Source organism: Lissotriton vulgaris, unplaced genomic scaffold (assembly GCF_964263255.1).
Source record: "Lissotriton vulgaris unplaced genomic scaffold, aLisVul1.2 SCAFFOLD_595, whole genome shotgun sequence".
In the NCBI taxonomy this organism is placed as follows: domain Eukaryota; kingdom Metazoa; phylum Chordata; class Amphibia; order Caudata; family Salamandridae; genus Lissotriton; species Lissotriton vulgaris.
Genome location: NW_028241900.1, coordinates 505,888 through 527,580, shown reverse-complemented (window position 1 = coordinate 527,580; position 21,693 = coordinate 505,888). Strand labels below are relative to the sequence as shown.

General features: G+C 39.9%; 12 non-coding genes across 12 annotated transcripts; all 12 read right to left on the bottom strand.

The window, feature by feature from the left end:
- Positions 1–264: 264 nt before the first annotated feature.
- TRNAV-CAC (transfer RNA valine (anticodon CAC)) lies at positions 265–337 on the bottom strand. Its single transcript has one exon. It is a non-coding gene; the product is annotated as a tRNA-Val (tRNA).
- A 300-nt stretch (positions 338–637) lies between these two features.
- Positions 638–709, bottom strand: TRNAP-UGG (transfer RNA proline (anticodon UGG)). The gene has a single exon. It is a non-coding gene; the product is annotated as a tRNA-Pro (tRNA).
- Positions 710–5,861: 5,152 nt separating this feature from the next.
- TRNAP-UGG (transfer RNA proline (anticodon UGG)) lies at positions 5,862–5,933 on the bottom strand. Its single transcript has one exon. It is a non-coding gene; the product is annotated as a tRNA-Pro (tRNA).
- Positions 5,934–8,097: 2,164 nt separating this feature from the next.
- On the bottom strand, positions 8,098–8,170 carry TRNAV-CAC (transfer RNA valine (anticodon CAC)). Its single transcript has one exon. It is a non-coding gene; the product is annotated as a tRNA-Val (tRNA).
- Positions 8,171–8,470: 300 nt separating this feature from the next.
- Positions 8,471–8,542, bottom strand: TRNAP-UGG (transfer RNA proline (anticodon UGG)). Its single transcript has one exon. It is a non-coding gene; the product is annotated as a tRNA-Pro (tRNA).
- A 2,160-nt stretch (positions 8,543–10,702) lies between these two features.
- On the bottom strand, positions 10,703–10,775 carry TRNAV-CAC (transfer RNA valine (anticodon CAC)). Its single transcript has one exon. It is a non-coding gene; the product is annotated as a tRNA-Val (tRNA).
- Positions 10,776–11,075: 300 nt separating this feature from the next.
- Positions 11,076–11,147, bottom strand: TRNAP-UGG (transfer RNA proline (anticodon UGG)). Its single transcript has one exon. It is a non-coding gene; the product is annotated as a tRNA-Pro (tRNA).
- A 2,160-nt stretch (positions 11,148–13,307) lies between these two features.
- On the bottom strand, positions 13,308–13,380 carry TRNAV-CAC (transfer RNA valine (anticodon CAC)). The gene has a single exon. It is a non-coding gene; the product is annotated as a tRNA-Val (tRNA).
- A 300-nt stretch (positions 13,381–13,680) lies between these two features.
- TRNAP-UGG (transfer RNA proline (anticodon UGG)) lies at positions 13,681–13,752 on the bottom strand. Its single transcript has one exon. It is a non-coding gene; the product is annotated as a tRNA-Pro (tRNA).
- Positions 13,753–18,522: 4,770 nt separating this feature from the next.
- Positions 18,523–18,595, bottom strand: TRNAV-CAC (transfer RNA valine (anticodon CAC)). Its single transcript has one exon. It is a non-coding gene; the product is annotated as a tRNA-Val (tRNA).
- A 2,544-nt stretch (positions 18,596–21,139) lies between these two features.
- Positions 21,140–21,212, bottom strand: TRNAV-CAC (transfer RNA valine (anticodon CAC)). Its single transcript has one exon. It is a non-coding gene; the product is annotated as a tRNA-Val (tRNA).
- Positions 21,213–21,512: 300 nt separating this feature from the next.
- On the bottom strand, positions 21,513–21,584 carry TRNAP-UGG (transfer RNA proline (anticodon UGG)). The gene has a single exon. It is a non-coding gene; the product is annotated as a tRNA-Pro (tRNA).
- Positions 21,585–21,693: the final 109 nt, after the last annotated feature.

Below are 21,693 nucleotides of genomic sequence, written 5' to 3'. Positions count from 1 at the left end.
AAACACTCCACTAAACTAAGATGCCTGTTGGTGCCAACAATTCCCAAAGTTAATGCGTGTTCTAGGTGAGCAATGAACAGAATGCAGGGCTCTTTTCAAAGCGAGGTCTGTGAATCAACAGATACATCCACAGGCCAATTACTTTAGTGTTTTTAGGAGAATTCACTTTCTTGGAACGAGTCTGCATGAAACCATCTTCAGGGCCTGGACAATTTCATGGCAAAACGGCACCTCTCAACATTGCAGCCAAGACAATATAACAACTTTTTCTGCCCGGTTTCGAACCGGGGACCTTTCGCGTGTGAGGCGAACGTGATAACCACTACACTACAGAAACAGATGTCTACAGTTGATTCTTCTGTGATGAAATTTCTCAAAACAGGCTATTCCAAGGGCCTCTGGTTTTAGATTTCTTTCATGCAACCTTCCCAGACAGCCCTAGCTGAACGCTTGTATATGCCATGCAAGTTCAGCATTTTTGCAAAATGCTTAAAGAGAAATGTTTCCTAGTTGCTCAGGCAGGGCAAGGTTAAAAGCATGAGACTCTAGAAAATATTCATCCACTACTGCAAAGAGAAAATTGATATTGGCTTTGAAATGCATACTGCAATACTACTTTAAAAAAGCACCAATGAAAGGGCTCGTCCGGGATTTGAACCCGGGACCTCTCGCACCCAAAGCGAGAATCATACCCCTAGACCAACGAGCCTTCGAAAGGCCCGCACCTCTGAAAAGCTAATACCAGCTCTAAGCACGCAATGAAGATCATGCTGGGGACTTTTTCATGCTTGGTCTGTGAATATACATGAAATTCAGTGTCAACTTACCCTTTCTCAAATGATATCACTATCATTTATAAGTGTCCCCTTTTATTTTGTCCCAGCATTGGACACGTCTTACAGAAAGTCAGCACTTATTTATCTATTTCTGCATTGGCTAGACCCTAAAGAGAAAGAATAAAAAGCTGTTCATAGCAACATAAGAAACACATGTTGCATTTTCTCTCAAATGCTTATTCCCTTTGTGCAAATCGGAATGCCAAGGTGAATAACTGGGCCACAGATTCTGGCTAATTATCTTTCCCTTGAATGCAAGTAGCAATAAAAACGGCCTAATGCAGGACTAAAGCATTCCTTGCAAGCCTCTAACATCATAACATAACTGAGCTGCTGGTAGCAAGCTAAGCAATACCTTCCCAAAATGAGAAGTACATGTGCTAATCCGCTCAATCAGCGCTCGATCAGGTTGCGATCAGGCGAGATATAGAAAAGGTGGAAAGGGTCCAAATGGCTGTCCCTTCCTTTTCAGGGTGGGTCCTTCTGACTATCATAGGATTGCTTGTAAGAGTGGCCAGGGTCAGAGAAAAAACTTTCAACCCTTCTTAGTGTTCTATCCAGAAGCAGGCATTTTCTGTGCCTTTAATTTCAGGCTTTTCCCAGCAGTCTCTGTTCTGCCTATGTAAATTAACAAAAGCAGTGCTTATTCATCACTTACTCTAATGTCCTTACTGTCCAGAAAGCTCTGCCTAAGTATGCTTTTTTTCTTTTTCAGTGAAATTCTAAATGTTTTTTCCGCCCAGTCTATGGCAGTAGAATGCTGCTTATGATGCCACATTTTGTTGAATCACCAAGGTACAACTACAGAGGAATATATGAGTCTGAACGACATGGAACTCTTAGCTAACACATCACAATGTGTGATGCTTGCCAACCAAGCACTAGATTCTGGAGCGCTGATGATCAGAACATTCTGCTCCTGAAGGAAAGGAAAGACAGCTTGATGGAAAATAAAGTCTCAGTTTATAGTAACGCTCTCTCTCTCCCAATATCTATCTATCTATCTATCTATCTATCTATCTATCTATCTATCTATCTATCTATCTATCTATCTATCTATCTATCTATCTATCTATCTATCTATCTATCTATCTATCTATCTATCTATCTATCTATCTATCTATCTATCTATCTATCTATCTTTATATATGGATACCTGCGTACACATACATATAGATATGCCATGCATTCCTTTAGATTTGTTCCAACCTCTTACCATTTATTTGAGAATCCCTACTTTTCAAGTGACTGCAAATGAAGTCATTTCCGGCACTTTTTGGCCGGTGCAAGGTAACAAAAACACATGACAACTTTTAATAAAAATCATTGGTCTCTTTGTTAACGCGCACTGTCAAACATGGGGCTTTCACACGTCAGGTAAACATGATAACCAATACACAACAGAAGCAGATGTAGATTGCTTATCAATGCCGGGATAGAACAGTTGTGAATTGAGTAGAAGAAGGGCCCCTGAATTGATACTTATTATATACAGCCTGTAAGATAATGAAAAATGCAGGCTAGGAAAGGAGATGCAAATATCAATGTATTAGAAAAATACATAAAGAGGAGTGATTTGCTTTTATTCATTCAAGGCTAGAAAAAATCAACATACTATTGCAAGCATTCATACACCACCAAATAGAAATAAACAATTCTGACATTAAACGTAAAGGTGACGATGCATTTGTATCATCACCTTGAGAAGGGTCACCGAGGAATTGAGCCCAGGGCTTCTGCACTTAAACACCAGAAACACTCCACTAAACTAAGATGCCTGTTGGTGCCAACAATTCCCAAAGTTAATGCGTGTTCTAGGTGAGCAATGAACAGAATGCAGGGCTCTTTTCAAAGCGAGGTCTGTGAATCAACAGATACATCCACATGCCAATTACTTTAGTGTTTTTAAGAGAATTCACTTTCTTGGAACGAGTCTGCATGAAACCATCTTCAGGGCCTGGACAATTTCATGGCAAAACGGCACCTCTCAACATTGCAGCCAAGACAATATATCAACTGTTTCTGCCCGGTTTCGAAACGGGGACCTTTCGCGTGTGAGGCAAACGTGATAACCACTACACTACAGAAACAGATGTCTACAGTTGATTCTTCTGTGATGAAACTTCTCAAAACAGGCTATTCCAAGGGCCTCTGGTTTTAGATTTCTTTCATGCAACCTTCCCAGACAGCCCTAGCTGAACGCTTGTATATGCCATGCAAGTTCAGCATTTTTGCAAAATGCTTAAAGAGAAATGTTTCCTATTTGCTCAGGCAGGGCAAGGTTAAAAGCATGAGACTCTAGCAAATATTCATCCACTACTGCAAAGAGAAAATTGATATTGGCTTTGAAATGCATACTGCAATACTACTTTAAAAAAGCACCAATGAAAGGGCTCGTCCGGGATTTGAACCCGGGACCTCTCGCACCCAAAGCGAGAATCATACCCTAGACCAACGAGCCTTCGAAAGGCCCGCACCTCTGAAAAGCTAATACCAGCTCTAAGCACGCAATGAAGATCATGCTGGGGACTTTTTCATGCTTGGTCTGTGAATATACATGAAATTCAGTGTCAACTTACCCTTTCTCAAATGATATCACTATCATTTATAAGTGTCCCCTTTTATTTTGTCCCAGCATTGGACACGTCTTACAGAAAGTCAGCACTTATTTATCTATTTCTGCATTGGCTAGACCCTAAAGAGAAAGAATAAAAAGCTGTTCATAGCAACATAAGAAACACATGTTGCATTTTCTCTCAAATGCTTATTCCCTTTGTGCAAATCGGGATGCCAAGATGAATAACTGGGCCACAGATTCTGGCTAATTATCTTTCCCTTGAATGCAAGTAGCAATAAAAACGGCCTAATGCAGGACTAAAGCATTCCTTGCAAGCCTCTAACATCATAACATAACTGAGCTGCTGGTAGCAAGCTAAGCAATACCTTCCCAAAATGAGAAGTACATGTGCTAATCCGCTCAATCAGCGCTCGATCAGGCTCGATCAGGCGAGATATAGAAAAGGTGGAAAGGGTCCAAATGGCTGTCCCTTCCTTTTTAGTGTGGGTCCTTCTGACTATCATAGGATTGCTTGTAAGAGTGGCCAGGGTCAGAGAAAAAACTTTCAACCCTTCTTAGTGTTCTATCCAGAAGCAGGCATTTTCTGGGCCTTTAATTTCAGGCTTTTCCCAGCAGTCTCTGTTCTGCCTATGTAAATTAACAAAAGCAGTGCTTATTCATCACTTACTCTAATGTCCTTACTGTCCAGAAAGCTCTGCCTAAGTATGCTTTTTTTCTTTTTCAGTGAAATTCTAAATGTTTTTTCCGCCCAGTCTATGGCAGTAGAATGCTGCTTATGATGCCACATTTTGTTGAATCACCAAGGTACAACTACAGAGGAATATATGAGTCTGAACGACATGGAACTCTTAGCTAACACATCACAATGTGTGATGCTTGCCAACCAAGCACTAGATTCTGGAGCGCTGATGATCAGAACATTCTGCTCCTGAAGGAAAGGAAAGACAGCTTGATGGAAAATAAAGTCTCAGTTTATAGTAACGCTCTCTCTCTCCCAATATCTATCTATCTATCTATCTATCTATCTATCTATCTATCTATCTATCTATCTATCTATCTATCTATCTATCTATCTATCTATCTATCTATCTATCTATCTATCTATCTATCTATCTATCTATCTATCTATCTATCTATCTATCTATCTATCTATCTATCTATCTATCTATCTATCTATCTATCTATCTATCTATCTATCTTTATATATGGATACCTGCGTACACATACATATAGATATGCCATGCATTCCTTTAGATTTGTTCCAACCTCTTACCATTTATTTGAGAATCACTACTTTTCAAGTGACTGCAAATGAAGTCATTTCCGGCACTTTTTGGCCGGTGCAAGGTAACAAAAACACATGACAACTTTTAATAAAAATCATTGGTCTCTTTGTTAACGCGCACTGTCAAACATGGGGCTTTCACACGTCAGGTAAACATGATAACCAATACACAACAGAAGCAGATGTAGATTGCTTATCAATGCCGGGATAGAACAGTTGTGAATTGAGTAGAAGAAGGGCCCCTGAATTGATACTTATTATATACAGCCTGTAAGATAATGAAAAATGCAGGCTAGGAAAGTAGATGCAAATATCAATGTATTAGAAAAATACATAAAGAGGAGTGATTTGCTTTTATTCATTCAAGGCTAGAAAAAATCAACATACTATTGCAAGCATTCATACACCACCAAATAGAAATAAACAATTCTGACATTAAACGTAAAGGTGACGATGCATTTGTATCATCACCTTGAGAAGGGTCACCGAGGAATTGAGCCCAGGGCTTCTGCACTTAAACACCAGAAACACTCCACTAAACTAAGATGCCTGTTGGTGCCAACAATTCCCAAAGTTAATGCGTGTTCTAGGTGAGCAATGAACAGAATGCAGGGCTCTTTTCAAAGCGAGGTCTGTGAATCAACAGATACATCCACATGCCAATTACTTTAGTGTTTTTAGGAGAATTCACTTTCTTGGAACGAGTCTGCATGAAACCATCTTCAGGGCCTGGACAATTTCATGGCAAAACGGCACCTCTCAACATTGCAGCCAAGACAATATAACAACTTTTTCTGCCCGGTTTCGAACCGGGGACCTTTCGCGTGTGAGGCGAAAGTGATAACCACTACACTACAGAAACAGATGTCTACAGTTGATTCTTCTGTGATGAAATTTCTCAAAACAGGCTATTCCAAGGGCCTCTGGTTTTAGATTTCTTTCATGCAACCTTCCCAGACAGCCCTAGCTGAACGCTTGTATATGCCATGCAAGTTCAGCATTTTTGCAAAATGCTTAAAGAGAAATGTTTCCTAGTTGCTCAGGCAGGGCAAGGTTAAAAGCATGAGACTCTAGCAAATATTCATCCACTACTGCAAAGAGAAAATTGATATTGGCTTTGAAATGCATACTGCAATACTACTTTAAAAAAGCACCAATGAAAGGGCTCGTCCGGGATTTGAACCCGGGACCTCTCGCACCCAAAGCGAGAATCATACCCCTAGACCAACGAGCCTTCGAAAGGCCCGCACCTCTGAAAAGCTAATACCAGCTCTAAGCACGCAATGAAGATCATGCTGGGGACTTTTTCATGCTTGGTCTGTGAATATACATGAAATTCAGTGTCAACTTACCCTTTCTCAAATGATATCACTATCATTTATAAGTGTCCCCTTTTATTTTGTCCCAGCATTGGACACGTCTTACAGAAAGTCAGCACTTATTTATCTATTTCTGCATTGGCTAGACCCTAAAGAGAAAGAATAAAAAGCTGTTCATAGCAACATAAGAAACACATGTTGCATTTTCTCTCAAATGCTTATTCCCTTTGTGCAAATCGGAATGCCAAGGTGAATAACTGGGCCACAGATTCTGGCTAATTATCTTTCCCTTGAATGCAAGTAGCAATAAAAACGGCCTAATGCAGGACTAAAGCATTCCTTGCAAGCCTCTAATATCATAACATAACTGAGCTGCTGGTAGCAAGCTAAGCAATACCTTCCCAAAATGAGAAGTACATGTGCTAATCCGCTCAATCAGCGCTCGATCAGGTTGCGATCAGGCGAGATATAGAAAAGGTGGAAAGGGTCCAAATGGCTGTCCCTTCCTTTTCAGGGTGGGTCCTTCTGACTATCATAGGATTGCTTGTAAGAGTGGCCAGGGTCAGAGAAAAAACTTTCAACCCTTCTTAGTGTTCTATCCAGAAGCAGGCATTTTCTGGGCCTTTAATTTCAGGCTTTTCCCAGCAGTCTCTGTTCTGCCTATGTAAATTAACAAAAGCAGTGCTTATTCATCACTTACTCTAATGTCCTTACTGTCCAGAAAGCTCTGCCTAAGTATGCTTTTTTTCTTTTTCAGTGAAATTCTAAATGTTTTTTCCGCCCAGTCTATGGCAGTAGAATGCTGCTTATGATGCCACATTTTGTTGAATCACCAAGGTACAACTACAGAGGAATATATGAGTCTGAACGACATGGAACTCTTAGCTAACACATCACAATGTGTGATGCTTGCCAACCAAGCACTAGATTCTGGAGCGCTGATGATCAGAACATTCTGCTCCTGAAGGAAAGGAAAGACAGCTTGATGGAAAATAAAGTCTCAGTTTATAGTAACGCTCTCTCTCTCCCAATATCTATCTATCTATCTATCTATCTATCTATCTATCTATCTATCTATCTATCTATCTATCTATCTATCTATCTATCTATCTATCTATCTATCTATCTATCTATCTATCTATCTATCTATCTATCTATCTATCTATCTATCTATCTATCTATCTATCTATCTATCTATCTATCTTTATATATGGATACCTGCGTACACATACATATAGATATGCCATGCATTCCTTTAGATTTGTTCCAACCTCTTACCATTTATTTGAGAATCACTACTTTTCAAGTGACTGCAAATGAAGTCATTTCCGGCACTTTTTGGCCGGTGCAAGGTAACAAAAACACATGACAACTTTTAATAAAAATCATTGGTCTCTTTGTTAACGCGCACTGTCAAACATGGGGCTTTCACACGTCAGGTAAACATGATAACCAATACACAACAGAAGCAGATGTAGATTGCTTATCAATGCCGGGATAGAACAGTTGTGAATTGAGTAGAAGAAGGGCCCCTGAATTGATACTTATTATATACAGCCTGTAAGATAATGAAAAATGCAGGCTAGGAAAGGAGATGCAAATATCAATGTATTAGAAAAATACATAAAGAGGAGTGATTTGCTTTTATTCATTCAAGGCTAGAAAAAATCAACATACTATTGCAAGCATTCATACACCACCAAATAGAAATAAACAATTCTGACATTAAACGTAAAGGTGACGATGCATTTGTATCATCACCTTGAGAAGGGTCACCGAGGAATTGAGCCCAGGGCTTCTGCACTTAAACACCAGAAACACTCCACTAAACTAAGATGCCTGTTGGTGCCAACAATTCCCAAAGTTAATGCGTGTTCTAGGTGAGCAATGAACAGAATGCAGGGCTCTTTTCAAAGCGAGGTCTGTGAATCAACAGATACATCCACATGCCAATTACTTTAGTGTTTTTAGGAGAATTCACTTTCTTGGAACGAGTCTGCATGAAACCATCTTCAGGGCCTGGACAATTTCATGGCAAAACGGCACCTCTCAACATTGCAGCCAAGACAATATAACAACTTTTTCTGCCCGGTTTCGAACCGGGGACCTTTCGCGTGTGAGGCGAACGTGATAACCACTACACTACAGAAACAGATGTCTACAGTTGATTCTTCTGTGATGAAATTTCTCAAAACAGGCTATTCCAAGGGCCTCTGGTTTTAGATTTCTTTCATGCAACCTTCCCAGACAGCCCTAGCTGAACGCTTGTATATGCCATGCAAGTTCAGCATTTTTGCAAAATGCTTAAAGAGAAATGTTTCCTAGTTGCTCAGGCAGGGCAAGGTTAAAAGCATGAGACTCTAGCAAATATTCATCCACTACTGCAAAGAGAAAATTGATATTGGCTTTGAAATGCATACTGCAATACTACTTTAAAAAAGCACCAATGAAAGGGCTCGTCCGGGATTTGAACCCGGGACCTCTCGCACCCAAAGCGAGAATCATACCCCTAGACCAACGAGCCTTCGAAAGGCCCGCACCTCTGAAAAGCTAATACCAGCTCTAAGCACGCAATGAAGATCATGCTGGGGACTTTTTCATGCTTGGTCTGTGAATATACATGAAATTCAGTGTCAACTTACCCTTTCTCAAATGATATCACTATCATTTATAAGTGTCCCCTTTTATTTTGTCCCAGCATTGGACACGTCTTACAGAAAGTCAGCACTTATTTATCTATTTCTGCATTGGCTAGACCCTAAAGAGAAAGAATAAAAAGCTGTTCATAGCAACATAAGAAACACATGTTGCATTTTCTCTCAAATGCTTATTCCCTTTGTGCAAATCGGAATGCCAAGGTGAATAACTGGGCCACAGATTCTGGCTAATTATCTTTCCCTTGAATGCAAGTAGCAATAAAAACGGCCTAATGCAGGACTAAAGCATTCCTTGCAAGCCTCTAACATCATAACATAACTGAGCTGCTGGTAGCAAGCTAAGCAATACCTTCCCAAAATGAGAAGTACATGTGCTAATCCGCTCAATCAGCGCTCGATCAGGTTGCGATCAGGCGAGATATAGAAAAGGTGGAAAGGGTCCAAATGGCTGTCCCTTCCTTTTCAGGGTGGGTCCTTCTGACTATCATAGGATTGCTTGTAAGAGTGGCCAGGGTCAGAGAAAAAACTTTCAACCCTTCTTAGTGTTCTATCCAGAAGCAGGCATTTTCTGTGCCTTTAATTTCAGGCTTTTCCCAGCAGTCTCTGTTCTGCCTATGTAAATTAACAAAAGCAGTGCTTATTCATCACTTACTCTAATGTCCTTACTGTCCAGAAAGCTCTGCCTAAGTATGCTTTTTTTCTTTTTCAGTGAAATTCTAAATGTTTTTACTGCCCAGTCTATGGCAGTAGAATGCTGCTTATGATGCCACATTTTGTTGAATCACCAAGGTACAACTACAGAGGAATATATGAGTCTGAACGACATGGAACTCTTAGCTAACACATCACAATGTGTGATGCTTGCCAACCAAGCACTAGATTCTGGAGCGCTGATGATCAGAACATTCTGCTCCTGAAGGAAAGGAAAGACAGCTTGATGGAAAATAAAGTCTCAGTTTATAGTAACGCTCTCTCTCTCCCAATATCTATCTATCTATCTATCTATCTATCTATCTATCTATCTATCTATCTATCTATCTATCTATCTATCTATCTATCTATCTATCTATCTATCTATCTATCTATCTATCTATCTATCTATCTATCTATCTATCTATCTATCTATCTATCTATCTATCTATCTATCTATCTTTATATATGGATACCTGCGTACACATACATATAGATATGCCATGCATTCCTTTAGATTTGTTCCAACCTCTTACCATTTATTTGAGAATCCCTACTTTTCAAGTGACTGCAAATGAAGTCATTTCCGGCACTTTTTGGCCGGTGCAAGGTAACAAAAACACATGACAACTTTTAATAAAAATCATTGGTCTCTTTGTTAACGCGCACTGTCAAACATGGGGCTTTCACACGTCAGGTAAACATGATAACCAATACACAACAGAAGCAGATGTAGATTGCTTATCAATGCCGGGATAGAACAGTTGTGAATTGAGTAGAAGAAGGGCCCCTGAATTGATACTTATTATATACAGCCTGTAAGATAATGAAAAATGCAGGCTAGGAAAGGAGATGCAAATATCAATGTATTAGAAAAATACATAAAGAGGAGTGATTTGCTTTTATTCATTCAAGGCTAGAAAAAATCAACATACTATTGCAAGCATTCATACACCACCAAATAGAAATAAACAATTCTGACATTAAACGTAAAGGTGACGATGCATTTGTATCATCACCTTGAGAAGGGTCACCGAGGAATTGAGCCCAGGGCTTCTGCACTTAAACACCAGAAACACTCCACTAAACTAAGATGCCTGTTGGTGCCAACAATTCCCAAAGTTAATGCGTGTTCTAGGTGAGCAATGAACAGAATGCAGGGCTCTTTTCAAAGCGAGGTCTGTGAATCAACAGATACATCCACATGCCAATTACTTTAGTGTTTTTAAGAGAATTCACTTTCTTGGAACGAGTCTGCATGAAACCATCTTCAGGGCCTGGACAATTTCATGGCAAAACGGCACCTCTCAACATTGCAGCCAAGACAATATAACAACTGTTTCTGCCCGGTTTCGAACCGGGGACCTTTCGCGTGTGAGGCGAACGTGATAACCACTACACTACAGAAACAGATGTCTACAGTTGATTCTTCTGTGATGAAACTTCTCAAAACAGGCTATTCCAAGGGCCTCTGGCTTTAGATTTCTTTCATGCAACCTTCCCAGACAGCCCTAGCTGAACGCTTGTATATGCCATGCAAGTTCAGCATTTTTGCAAAATGCTTAAAGAGAAATGTTTCCTATTTGCTCAGGCAGGGCAAGGTTAAAAGCATGAGACTCTAGCAAATATTCATCCACTACTGCAAAGAGAAAATTGATATTGGCTTTGAAATGCATACTGCAATACTACTCTAAAAAAGCACCAATGAAAGGGCTCGTCCGGGATTTGAACCCGGGACCTCTCGCACCCAAAGCGAGAATCATACCCCTAGACCAACGAGCCTTCGAAAGGCCCGCACCTCTGAAAAGCTAATACCAGCTCTAAGCACGCAATGAAGATCATGCTGGGGACTTTTTCATGCTTGGTCTGTGAATATACATGAAATTCAGTGTCAACTTACCCTTTCTCAAATGATATCACTATCATTTATAAGTGTCCCCTTTTATTTTGTCCCAGCATTGGACACGTCTTACAGAAAGTCAGCACTTATTTATCTATTTCTGCATTGGCTAGACCCTAAAGAGAAAGGATAAAAAGCTGTTCATAGCAACATAAGAAACACATGTTGCATTTTCTCTCAAATGCTTATTCCCTTTGTGCAAATCGGAATGCCAAGATGAATAACTGGGCCACAGATTCTGGCTAATTATCTTTCCCTTGAATGCAAGTAGCAATAAAAACGGCCTAATGCAGGACTAAAGCATTCCTTGCAAGCCTCTAACATCATAACATAACTGAGCTGCTGGTAGCAAGCTAAGCAATACCTTCCCAAAATGAGAAGTACATGTGCTAATCCGCTCAATCAGCGCTCGATCAGGCTCGATCAGGCGAGATATAGAAAAGGTGGAAAGGGTCCAAATGGCTGTCCCTTCCTTTTTAGTGTGGGTCCTTCTGACTATCATAGGATTGCTTGTAAGAGTGGCCAGGGTCAGAGAAAAAACTTTCAACCCTTCTTAGTGTTCTATCCAGAAGCAGGCATTTTCTGGGCCTTTAATTTCAGGCTTTTCCCAGCAGTCTCTGTTCTGCCTATGTAAATTAACAAAAGCAGTGCTTATTCATCACTTACTCTAATGTCCTTACTGTCCAGAAAGCTCTGCCTAAGTATGCTTTTTTTCTTTTTCAGTGAAATTCTAAATGTTTTTTCCGCCCAGTCTATGGCAGTAGAATGCTGCTTATGATGCCACATTTTGTTGAATCACCAAGGTACAACTACAGAGGAATATATGAGTCTGAACGACATGGAACTCTTAGCTAACACATCACAATGTGTGATGCTTGCCAACCAAGCACTAGATTCTGGAGCGCTGATGATCAGAACATTCTGCTCCTGAAGGAAAGGAAAGACAGCTTGATGGAAAATAAAGTCTCAGTTTATAGTAACGCTCTCTCTCTCCCAATATCTATCTATCTATCTATCTATCTATCTATCTATCTATCTATCTATCTATCTATCTATCTATCTATCTATCTATCTATCTATCTATCTATCTATCTATCTATCTATCTATCTATCTATCTATCTATCTATCTATCTATCTATCTATCTATCTATCTATCTATCTATCTATTATATATGGATACCTGCGTACACATACATATAGATATGCCATGCATTCCTTTAGATTTGTTCCAACCTCTTACCATTTATTTGAGAATCCCTACTTTTCAAGTGACTGCAAATGAAGTCATTTCCGGCACTTTTTGGCCGGTGCAAGGTAACAAAAACACATGACAACTTTTAATAAAAATCATTGGTCTCTTTGTTAACGCGCACTGTCAAACATGGGGCTTTCACACGTCAGGTAAACATGATAACCAATACACAACAGAAGCAGATGTAGATTGCTTATCAATGCCGGGATAGAACAGTTGTGAATTGAGTAGAAGAAGGGCCCCTGAATTGATACTTATTATATACAGCCTGTAAGATAATGAAAAATGCAGGCTAGGAAAGGAGATGCAAATATCAATGTATTAGAAAAATACATAAAGAGGAGTGATTTGCTTTTATTCATTCAAGGCTAGAAAAAATCAACATACTATTGCAAGCATTCATACACCACCAAATAGAAATAAACAATTCTGACATTAAACGTAAAGGTGACGATGCATTTGTATCATCACCTTGAGAAGGGTCACCGAGGAATTGAGCCCAGGGCTTCTGCACTTAAACACCAGAAACACTCCACTAAACTAAGATGCCTGTTGGTGCCAACAATTCCCAAAGTTAATGCGTGTTCTAGGTGAGCAATGAACAGAATGCAGGGCTCTTTTCAAAGCGAGGTCTGTGAATCAACAGATACATCCACAGGCCAATTACTTTAGTGTTTTTAGGAGAATTCACTTTCTTGGAACGAGTCTGCATGAAACCATCTTCAGGGCCTGGACAATTTCATGGCAAAACGGCACCTCTCAACATTGCAGCCAAGACAATATAACAACTTTTTCTGCCCGGTTTCGAACCGGGGACCTTTCGCGTGTGAGGCGAACGTGATAACCACTACACTACAGAAACAGATGTCTACAGTTGATTCTTCTGTGATGAAATTTCTCAAAACAGGCTATTCCAAGGGCCTCTGGTTTTAGATTTCTTTCATGCAACCTTCCCAGACAGCCCTAGCTGAACGCTTGTATATGCCATGCAAGTTCAGCATTTTTGCAAAATGCTTAAAGAGAAATGTTTCCTAGTTGCTCAGGCAGGGCAAGGTTAAAAGCATGAGACTCTAGCAAATATTCATCCACTACTGCAAAGAGAAAATTGATATTGGCTTTGAAATGCATACTGCAATACTACTTTAAAAAAGCACCAATGAAAGGGCTCGTCCGGGATTTGAACCCGGGACCTCTCGCACCCAAAGCGAGAATCATACCCCTAGACCAACGAGCCTTCGAAAGGCCCGCACCTCTGAAAAGCTAATACCAGCTCTAAGCACGCAATGAAGATCATGCTGGGGACTTTTTCATGCTTGGTCTGTGAATATACATGAAATTCAGTGTCAACTTACCCTTTCTCAAATGATATCACTATCATTTATAAGTGTCCCCTTTTATTTTGTCCCAGCATTGGACACGTCTTACAGAAAGTCAGCACTTATTTATCTATTTCTGCATTGGCTAGACCCTAAAGAGAAAGAATAAAAAGCTGTTCATAGCAACATAAGAAACACATGTTGCATTTTCTCTCACCTTTGTGCAAATCGGAATGCCAAGGTGAATAACTGGGCCACAGATTCTGGCTAATTATCTTTCCCTTGAATGCAAGTAGCAATAAAAACGGCCTAATGCAGGACTAAAGCATTCCTTGCAAGCCTCTAACATCATAACATAACTGAGCTGCTGGTAGCAAGCTAAGCAATACCTTCCCAAAATGAGAAGTACATGTGCTAATCCGCTCAATCAGCGCTCGATCAGGTTGCGATCAGGCGAGATATAGAAAAGGTGGAAAGGGTCCAAATGGCTGTCCCTTCCTTTTCAGGGTGGGTCCTTCTGACTATCATAGGATTGCTTGTAAGAGTGGCCAGGGTCAGAGAAAAAACTTTCAACCCTTCTTAGTGTTCTATCCAGAAGCAGGCATTTTCTGTGCCTTTAATTTCAGGCTTTTCCCAGCAGTCTCTGTTCTGCCTATGTAAATTAACAAAAGCAGTGCTTATTCATCACTTACTCTAATGTCCTTACTGTCCAGAAAGCTCTGCCTAAGTATGCTTTTTTTCTTTTTCAGTGAAATTCTAAATGTTTTTTCCGCCCAGTCTATGGCAGTAGAATGCTGCTTATGATGCCACATTTTGTTGAATCACCAAGGTACAACTACAGAGGAATATATGAGTCTGAACGACATGGAACTCTTAGCTAACACATCACAATGTGTGATGCTTGCCAACCAAGCACTAGATTCTGGAGCGCTGATGATCAGAACATTCTGCTCCTGAAGGAAAGGAAAGACAGCTTGATGGAAAATAAAGTCTCAGTTTATAGTAACGCTCTCTCTCTCCCAATATCTATCTATCTATCTATCTATCTATCTATCTATCTATCTATCTATCTATCTATCTATCTATCTATCTATCTATCTATCTATCTATCTATCTATCTATCTATCTATCTATCTATCTATCTATCTATCTATCTATCTATCTATCTATCTATCTATCTATCTATCTTTATATATGGATACCTGCGTACACATACATATAGATATGCCATGCATTCCTTTAGATTTGTTCCAACCTCTTACCATTTATTTGAGAATCCCTACTTTTCAAGTGACTGCAAATGAAGTCATTTCCGGCACTTTTTGGCCGGTGCAAGGTAACAAAAACACATGACAACTTTTAATAAAAATCATTGGTCTCTTTGTTAACGCGCACTGTCAAACATGGGGCTTTCACACGTCAGGTAAACATGATAACCAATACACAACAGAAGCAGATGTAGATTGCTTATCAATGCCGGGATAGAACAGTTGTGAATTGAGTAGAAGAAGGGCCCCTGAATTGATACTTATTATATACAGCCTGTAAGATAATGAAAAATGCAGGCTAGGAAAGGAGATGCAAATATCAATGTATTAGAAAAATACATAAAGAGGAGTGATTTGCTTTTATTCATTCAAGGCTAGAAAAAATCAACATACTATTGCAAGCATTCATACACCACCAAATAGAAATAAACAATTCTGACATTAAACGTAAAGGTGACGATGCATTTGTATCATCACCTTGAGAAGGGTCACCGAGGAATTGAGCCCAGGGCTTCTGCACTTAAACACCAGAAACACTCCACTAAACTAAGATGCCTGTTGGTGCCAACAATTCCCAAAGTTAATGCGTGTTCTAGGTGAGCAATGAACAGAATGCAGGGCTCTTTTCAAAGCGAGGTCTGTGAATCAACAGATACATCCACATGCCAATTACTTTAGTGTTTTTAAGAGAATTCACTTTCTTGGAACGAGTCTGCATGAAACCATCTTCAGGGCCTGGACAATTTCATGGCAAAACGGCACCTCTCAACATTGCAGCCAAGACAATATATCAACTGTTTCTGCCCGGTTTCGAAACGGGGACCTTTCGCGTGTGAGGCAAACGTGATAACCACTACACTACAGAAACAGATGTCTACAGTTGATTCTTCTGTGATGAAACTTCTCAAAACAGGCTATTCCAAGGGCCTCTGGTTTTAGATTTCTTTCATGCAACCTTCCCAGACAGCCCTAGCTGAACGCTTGTATATGCCATGCAAGTTCAGCATTTTTGCAAAATGCTTAAAGAGAAATGTTTCCTATTTGCTCAGGCAGGGCAAGGTTAAAAGCATGAGACTCTAGCAAATATTCATCCACTACTGCAAAGAGAAAATTGATATTGGCTTTGAAATGCATACTGCAATACTACTTTAAAAAAGCACCAATGAAAGGGCTCGTCCGGGATTTGAACCCGGGACCTCTCGCACCCAAAGCGAGAATCATACCCTAGACCAACGAGCCTTCGAAAGGCCCGCACCTCTGAAAAGCTAATACCAGCTCTAAGCACGCAATGAAGATCATGCTGGGGACTTTTTCATGCTTGGTCTGTGAATATACATGAAATTCAGTGTCAACTTACCCTTTCTCAAATGATATCACTATCATTTATAAGTGTCCCCTTTTATTTTGTCCCAGCATTGGACACGTCTTACAGAAAGTCAGCACTTATTTATCTATTTCTGCATTGGCTAGACCCTAAAGAGAAAGAATAGCAACATAAGAAACACATGTTGCATTTTCTCTCAAATGCTTATTCCCTTTGTGCAAATCGGGATGCCAAGATGAATAACTGGGCCACAGATTCTGGCTAATTATCTTTCCCTTGAATGCAAGTAGCAATAAAAACGGCCTAATGCAGGACTAAAGCATTCCTTGCAAGCCTCTAACATCATAACATAACTGAGCTGCTGGTAGCAAGCTAAGCAATACCTTCCCAAAATGAGAAGTACATGTGCTAATCCGCTCAATCAGCGCTCGATCAGGCTCGATCAGGCGAGATATAGAAAAGGTGGAAAGGGTCCAAATGGCTGTCCCTTCCTTTTTAGTGTGGGTCCTTCTGACTATCATAGGATTGCTTGTAAGAGTGGCCAGGGTCAGAGAAAAAACTTTCAACCCTTCTTAGTGTTCTATCCAGAAGCAGGCATTTTCTGGGCCTTTAATTTCAGGCTTTTCCCAGCAGTCTCTGTTCTGCCTATGTAAATTAACAAAAGCAGTGCTTATTCATCACTTACTCTAATGTCCTTACTGTCCAGAAAGCTCTGCCTAAGTATGCTTTTTTTCTTTTTCAGTGAAATTCTAAATGTTTTTTCCGCCCAGTCTATGGCAGTAGAATGCTGCTTATGATGCCACATTTTGTTGAATCACCAAGGTACAACTACAGAGGAATATATGAGTCTGAACGACATGGAACTCTTAGCTAACACATCACAATGTGTGATGCTTGCCAACCAAGCACTAGATTCTGGAGCGCTGATGATCAGAACATTCTGCTCCTGAAGGAAAGGAAAGACAGCTTGATGGAAAATAAAGTCTCAGTTTATAGTAACGCTCTCTCTCTCCCAATATCTATCTATCTATCTATCTATCTATCTATCTATCTATCTATCTATCTATCTATCTATCTATCTATCTATCTATCTATCTATCTATCTATCTATCTATCTATCTATCTATCTATCTATCTATCTATCTATCTATCTATCTATCTATCTATCTATCTATCTATCTATCTATCTATCTATCTATCTATCTATCTATCTATCTATCTTTATATATGGATACCTGCGTACACATACATATAGATATGCCATGCATTCCTTTAGATTTGTTCCAACCTCTTACCATTTATTTGAGAATCACTACTTTTCAAGTGACTGCAAATGAAGTCATTTCCGGCACTTTTTGGCCGGTGCAAGGTAACAAAAACACATGACAACTTTTAATAAAAATCATTGGTCTCTTTGTTAACGCGCACTGTCAAACATGGGGCTTTCACACGTCAGGTAAACATGATAACCAATACACAACAGAAGCAGATGTAGATTGCTTATCAATGCCGGGATAGAACAGTTGTGAATTGAGTAGAAGAAGGGCCCCTGAATTGATACTTATTATATACAGCCTGTAAGATAATGAAAAATGCAGGCTAGGAAAGTAGATGCAAATATCAATGTATTAGAAAAATACATAAAGAGGAGTGATTTGCTTTTATTCATTCAAGGCTAGAAAAAATCAACATACTATTGCAAGCATTCATACACCACCAAATAGAAATAAACAATTCTGACATTAAACGTAAAGGTGACGATGCATTTGTATCATCACCTTGAGAAGGGTCACCGAGGAATTGAGCCCAGGGCTTCTGCACTTAAACACCAGAAACACTCCACTAAACTAAGATGCCTGTTGGTGCCAACAATTCCCAAAGTTAATGCGTGTTCTAGGTGAGCAATGAACAGAATGCAGGGCTCTTTTCAAAGCGAGGTCTGTGAATCAACAGATACATCCACATGCCAATTACTTTAGTGTTTTTAGGAGAATTCACTTTCTTGGAACGAGTCTGCATGAAACCATCTTCAGGGCCTGGACAATTTCATGGCAAAACGGCACCTCTCAACATTGCAGCCAAGACAATATAACAACTTTTTCTGCCCGGTTTCGAACCGGGGACCTTTCGCGTGTGAGGCGAACGTGATAACCACTACACTACAGAAACAGATGTCTACAGTTGATTCTTCTGTGATGAAATTTCTCAAAACAGGCTATTCCAAGGGCCTCTGGTTTTAGATTTCTTTCATGCAACCTTCCCAGACAGCCCTAGCTGAACGCTTGTATATGCCATGCAAGTTCAGCATTTTTGCAAAATGCTTAAAGAGAAATGTTTCCTAGTTGCTCAGGCAGGGCAAGGTTAAAAGCATGAGACTCTAGCAAATATTCATCCACTACTGCAAAGAGAAAATTGATATTGGCTTTGAAATGCATACTGCAATACTACTTTAAAAAAGCACCAATGAAAGGGCTCGTCCAGGATTTGAACCCGGGACCTCTCGCACCCAAAGCGAGAATCATACCCCTAGACCAACGAGCCTTCGAAAGGCCCGCACCTCTGAAAAGCTAATACCAGCTCTAAGCACGCAATGAAGATCATGCTGGGGACTTTTTCATGCTTGGTCTGTGAATATACATGAAATTCAGTGTCAACTTACCCTTTCTCAAATGATATCACTATCATTTATAAGTGTCCCCTTTTATTTTGTCCCAGCATTGGACACGTCTTACAGAAAGTCAGCACTTATTTATCTATTTCTGCATTGGCTAGACCCTAAAGAGAAAGAATAAAAAGCTGTTCATAGCAACATAAGAAACACATGTTGCATTTTCTCTCAAATGCTTATTCCCTTTGTGCAAATCGGAATGCCAAGGTGAATAACTGGGCCACAGATTCTGGCTAATTATCTTTCCCTTGAATGCAAGTAGCAATAAAAACGGCCTAATGCAGGACTAAAGCATTCCTTGCAAGCCTCTAACATCATAACATAACTGAGCTGCTGGTAGCAAGCTAAGCAATACCTTCCCAAAATGAGAAGTACATGTGCTAATCCGCTCAATCAGCGCTCGATCAGGTTGCGATCAGGCGAGATATAGAAAAGGTGGAAAGGGTCCAAATGGCTGTCCCTTCCTTTTCAGGGTGGGTCCTTCTGACTATCATAGGATTGCTTGTAAGAGTGGCCAGGGTCAGAGAAAAAACTTTCAACCCTTCTTAGTGTTCTATCCAGAAGCAGGCATTTTCTGGGCCTTTAATTTCAGGCTTTTCCCAGCAGTCTCTGTTCTGCCTATGTAAATTAACAAAAGCAGTGCTTATTCATCACTTACTCTAATGTCCTTACTGTCCAGAAAGCTCTGCCTAAGTATGCTTTTTTTCTTTTTCAGTGAAATTCTAAATGTTTTTTCCGCCCAGTCTATGGCAGTAGAATGCTGCTTATGATGCCACATTTTGTTGAATCACCAAGGTACAACTACAGAGGAATATATGAGTCTGAACGACATGGAACTCTTAGCTAACACATCACAATGTGTGATGCTTGCCAACCAAGCACTAGATTCTGGAGCGCTGATGATCAGAACATTCTGCTCCTGAAGGAAAGGAAAGACAGCTTGATGGAAAATAAAGTCTCAGTTTATAGTAACGCTCTCTCTCTCCCAATATCTATCTATCTATCTATCTATCTATCTATCTATCTATCTATCTATCTATCTATCTATCTATCTATCTATCTATCTATCTATCTATCTATCTATCTATCTATCTATCTATCTATCTATCTATCTATCTATCTATCTATCTATCTATCTATCTATCTATCTATCTATCTATCTATCTATCTTTATATATGGATACCTGCGTACACATACATATAGATATGCCATGCATTCCTTTAGATTTGTTCCAACCTCTTACCATTTATTTGAGAATCACTACTTTTCAAGTGACTGCAAATGAAGTCATTTCCGGCACTTTTTGGCCGGTGCAAGGTAACAAAAACACATGACAACTTTTAATAAAAATCATTGGTCTCTTTGTTAACGCGCACTGTCAAACATGGGGCTTTCACACGTCAGGTAAACATGATAACCAATACACAACAGAAGCAGATGTAGATTGCTTATCAATGCCGGGATAGAACAGTTGTGAATTGAGTAGAAGAAGGGCCCCTGAATTGATACTTATTATATACAGCCTGTAAGATAATGAAAAATGCAGGCTAGGAAAGGAGATGCAAATATCAATGTATTAGAAAAATACATAAAGAGGAGTGATTTGCTTTTATTCATTCAAGGCTAGAAAAAATCAACATACTATTGCAAGCATTCATACACCACCAAATAGAAATAAACAATTCTGACATTAAACGTAAAGGTGACGATGCATTTGTATCATCACCTTGAGAAGGGTCACCGAGGAATTGAGCCCAGGGCTTCTGCACTTAAACACCAGAAACACTCCACTAAACTAAGATGCCTGTTGGTGCCAACAATTCCCAAAGTTAATGCGTGTTCTAGGTGAGCAATGAACAGAATGCAGGGCTCTTTTCAAAGCGAGGTCTGTGAATCAACAGATACATCCACATGCCAATTACTTTAGTGTTTTTAGGAGAATTCACTTTCTTGGAACGAGTCTGCATGAAACCATCTTCAGGGCCTGGACAATTTCATGGCAAAACGGCACCTCTCAACATTGCAGCCAAGACAATATAACAACTTTTTCTGCCCGGTTTCGAACCGGGGACCTTTCGCGTGTGAGGCGAACGTGATAACCACTACACTACAGAAACAGATGTCTACAGTTGATTCTTCTGTGATGAAATTTCTCAAAACAGGCTATTCCAAGGGCCTCTGGTTTTAGATTTCTTTCATGCAACCTTCCCAGACAGCCCTAGCTGAACGCTTGTATATGCCATGCAAGTTCAGCATTTTTGCAAAATGCTTAAAGAGAAATGTTTCCTAGTTGCTCAGGCAGGGCAAGGTTAAAAGCATGAGACTCTAGCAAATATTCATCCACTACTGCAAAGAGAAAATTGATATTGGCTTTGAAATGCATACTGCAATACTACTTTAAAAAAGCACCAATGAAAGGGCTCGTCCGGGATTTGAACCCGGGACCTCTCGCACCCAAAGCGAGAATCATACCCCTAGACCAACGAGCCTTCGAAAGGCCCGCACCTCTGAAAAGCTAATACCAGCTCTAAGCACGCAATGAAGATCATGCTGGGGACTTTTTCATGCTTGGTCTGTGAATATACATGAAATTCAGTG